Raw genomic sequence first — 4,587 nt, 5'->3', positions numbered from 1 at the left:
ATGTTGACTCTAAAGACTCTACAACGTGCAATTGCACGTTGTAGAGTCTTTAGAGTCTTTCGAGAGTGCGGTTTCGGGGTGAAACGTACGTAGAGAGTATTTTGTCGGACCTGGGTGACGTTGTCGCGTGGGTTCGTCGACTTTTCGCGGATGATAGCAAAATAAATAAATCATTATATAAAACTACAAATTTTATAATATTAGTAGTTATGAGTATTAGTGTGAATATTAGATTACACAGCAGAATGTATTAGTGTGTATAAGGGTGCATCCCTAACTAACTCCTTTCAAAATATAAAATGAATTTTCAAAAAAATATCTGTCAAATTTTATTTTACTAATTAATATGCGTGCCTTTTGTTCGCATTTGAAAGTCACGCATATTTAGGCCCTAGTTAGGTATTAGCGCCTTATCGTTCAAAGTCTAATATCTAGGTCATCTCGTCTCGTCTGGTTTTAGATCTAGATAGACAGATAAAGCGGTGATTCAGCGAGATACGCTTAAAAAGGTCAAAATTAAGGTTATCAACCTTTATTTGGGGGAGATTATAATATTACTATCAGTTACCTGCTAATTTGTCCGCGTAACTTACCAGTCTTAAAAATATGAAAGTGTTTGTATCTGTGTGGAGTTTCGTCATAGATTTGTAATTGTTTTGCGGAAAAAAGCAAAATATCCTAAACCAAAGTGGCCTAAGTCTGATAATTTTGGTAATTTTTTTTCATTTTTTTTTTTTTGTTATTCCCTTTCCTGGCCAGTTTATCGTGATGACTGTGTTAGGATTGCGTAAGACAATAGTCTAAACGACGGGAATCAAACCCATGACATTTCGGTGTTGAGTACGACGGAACTATTGAGGCTTATTTTTATGTTCTATTATAATTATGACGGTTTTCATTTGATTGTACAATTTAATAGTTGTGTATATGAACTGAAGTAGCATCAACAATGCATAAACATATGTAATTAAATTATCATCTGCTTGTAGGTGATTGGTTGCTAGGCAACAGTTTTTTGATAAACAAACCAGAGAACTGTATAAATAAAAAAAATAACTATTGTATGTTTGCCCGCTCTACGTATCAAAATGATTAAGGTGATTTTGATAAAACTTTTTTTTATTACGCTATATGCCCACGAAGGTTCCCTGCCCAAGAAAATTAACATATTTATGGTATTTTTTTTTATTTTGTATGTAACGGTGCGAATCTCTACGATGCCTATCTGTCCTGTGGTAGAACGGCAAAGGTGGCACAAGATCGAACAGTTCCTGAGCGCACGCCCCGATACACAGGCAACCTTTATTGTAAACATAAACGTGTTATTTTAAAATAATATCCAATCATGTCAATATTATCTATTGTACTAGTCTGACATGTGATTGCCCCAGACAGGAAATATCATAAAAATATACATCCAGACGATTAAAGATAATTTGCAGATACATACATTTATCGGATAATGTAGGAAAAACATTACAAGTCAGTGACCGATTACCTAGGCTGAAACAATTTTTTTTTTCTAAATGACATAATGCGGTAGAAGACTCGCCGCGCGACATCTGTTAGCAAGTTGCAGCACTAAATAAAATTCATTTTCAAATAATTAACAATTTTACTCTGAAGTGCATAGGAATTTTTTGTGCGAAATAGGTATTCTGTAGAACAAAAATGGCTTGCTGTTTTAATTTATTTCAAACAACTTTTCAATGTGAAATATTGTTAGTCTGCGTCTATTTAAATAGTATTTAATTTTTATTTATTTTGTTCAAGTATTCCTAAATTCTTATTAATGTAAAAAATATGTGTTTAGGAATTTTATTTACTGATTATGTTTTCATTTTGCATTGATACAGCTACTTGCCGCTAGATGGCGCTGATTCCTGTCGTGTGTTAGTTAAAAAAAAACTTCGTAACGTTTATCAGTCAAAGCAATATTGTAAAACGTAATTAATAATAAATGAAATATATATTTCTTATAATGTTATGTAATTTGTTTTTTTTTATTATTGCTTAAATTTTCATATTAAAGAATTAAAGAAGTAATTCTTTTTTCTTACAAAATGCACATTGAAATAAACTTAAAAAAATCCTATTAAATTAGAATACTACTACTTCTAAACAGATTTTAATGCGAATTTTTCACTACTCGCAGACTAACCAAACGTCTAAAAACCGACTAACGAACGGTGCGAAATAGGATTTCAAAATTTATCTTTTATATTACATTTTCTTTTAAATGTAATATAAAAGATCTTTCAACACTATTTGATACTAGCCGACGCACCGCGGCTTTACGAGTAGTTCCCTTTCCCGTGAGAACACGAAGATGTAATATATAGCTTATGACATTCACAAATAACGTGGCTTTATAATGGTAAAAGAATTTTCAAAATCAGTTCTGGAGATATATAAATTTTACCTCTTTTAAAATATTAGTATAGATTATTCTACTAGATTTCTGTTTCTACAGTCTTATAATATTTATAGAACAACATGTAAAGGGAAGCATTAAGCGACGTTTCATTTCAATCCTCCTTTGTAAGCGCCCTACGGGCTCTCAAGGTCGAGGACTCTCGAATATGTATAAAGGACTCTTCATATCTTTGTAAATTCCGTCTTTAAGCTGTGGTTTTTATATTCTGGGGCGCCTATCACACCGTATTATCATAAGTACGGTTTTTTATATATTTTCTTTGATTTATGAAATAGGTATTCTTTTAACATGTTCGTTGCGGTACGAGGTCAATTGACCTTGTACGTCTAGCGTGTTCAAGAATTACGAGGTCGATGGACCTCGTACCACACCAGAGGAAAGTACAGAAAAATCAATGCCGCAGCGAAAGTGTTAAAGGATTAAGATTAAAATATTAATAAAGGCGCGTTGATTTGTCCGAGAGGGTTGTTTTAGAATTATTAATTATTATTTTTATTCAAAACTTATTTTATCATGAGGAAATCGGCAGAGTCTACGACATAGTTTAACTAGTCGCGATGCTGAAGTGGCAATGGGCGGGCCACATAGTGTGAATAGGAAGAGTCGATGTAATCTTCTATCGGATGGATGGATTTTTACGGAGAATTTACACACTTTTTAACAATCAAAATCTGTTATTATATAAACTGAGTGAATAAAAAAAATATTATTTTGAATATTAATACATATACCAATATGAAATAAAAATAATACGAGTCCTTAATTCGAATCACATGCATAATCCCTATTCTGATTTGAGACATAAAACAATCAAGGCGGTCATGGGTTTAAAAATTAGGCTAAAACTGACTAAAATCATTCAAAAATGATGATAAAAAATATACAAGAAACAGGTTAAAAGTGATTTAAGTTCTGTGTGTAAAGGCGGTAATATTTCCAGCTCAACTACTACAAGTTTTTTTTTTAAATATAGATTTATAAGACAGATAATAGCAACAATGTAACAGTGTTGTTACAGTGGTGTGTGAAAGCGCGCCTGTGTAACATGTGGCGGCTCCTTGCGCAATACACGACACACAGCAATGGCGGTGCGTTGTACAGTGACACGTATTTATATCTGCTAAACCAGCCAAGTCATGTATCATTTAGTAGCTAGTAGTGTAGCTAGCGAAGTTTGTGAATACCACAGAACAGACAACGCTAAAAGCTGACGCTTTTAGCAATAGAAGTAGCAAAGGGCGTGGCCCGCGTACACCCGGGTGTGCGGAACATCGCAAGCGTGTCCGCACATGTATTAGCAGTCTTGTTTTGTTCTGTGACTAAAGAAATAAATAATATTCAACTCTAAAGTAAGGGTGACATGTTTCACTAAATATTAACCACCATTTCTCTAAAGTAAGGGTGACATATTTGATTTTTCACTAAATATTAAACAGCCATTTAGGCCACGACCCTGGATTCGCTGGTTTCAATACAAAGAATTGACACTTTATAAATCTAGTTAGCTCTTATATCTGTGGTTAATACAGAATGGAAAGGAGTATACTTAACATAAAATTAAAAGATAAAGTTCGATTAACAAAAATTAGAAAACAAACTAAGATTATAGTTATTAAAAACCAAATTAGAAAAGTAAAATGGAAATGGACTGGACATCTAATAAGAAGCAAGACTAAAAAATGGGCCAAAGAAGTTTGCCATTTTTTTATAATATGACCAATATTCCCATTCCCCTCCAACTAGTTGGCAAAGACAAAATAGACCAACGGGGTGGGGATCGAAGCACCACCCCTCGGTGATGAGTCTGACCGCTCTTACCGTTGAGCTATTGAGGCTTCCTTGGTCCACCTTGTGGGGGGGTCGAATAACCTAACACTGCTTTTCCCTCTACGGTGACATTCCAGCACCTTGAGACCACAACGTCAACGGGCTCTTTGAATTGTGTAACCTGCTTATTGTCACTTCAGCTTCGCGACTACGAGCTATGTCAGGTGTCACGTACAAGCTTTTCATTATTTCTAGAATTTTTCAGTAAAAATTCTCAGCACCGAGGTGGGTTGTTAATAGTTTACTCTTATATTATGGTAACCCTTGATCCTTGTCATTATCAGTAATTTATTCAACGAAACTGAGTAGTACATTTTAATACA

The 4,587-nt window shown here is 33.9% G+C and overlaps 1 protein-coding gene across 7 annotated transcripts in view; it reads right to left on the bottom strand.

Annotated features, from left to right (window-relative positions):
- LOC112056919 (probable nuclear hormone receptor HR3) overlaps positions 1 to 4,587 on the bottom strand; it is a 153,172-nt gene that overhangs the window by 68,683 nt on the left and 79,902 nt on the right. The window lies entirely within an intron of this gene.

This window comes from Bicyclus anynana, chromosome 18 (assembly GCF_947172395.1).
Source record: "Bicyclus anynana chromosome 18, ilBicAnyn1.1, whole genome shotgun sequence".
Classification (NCBI taxonomy): Eukaryota; Metazoa; Arthropoda; class Insecta; order Lepidoptera; family Nymphalidae; genus Bicyclus; species Bicyclus anynana.
This window is presented reverse-complemented; position numbering and strand designations above follow the sequence as displayed.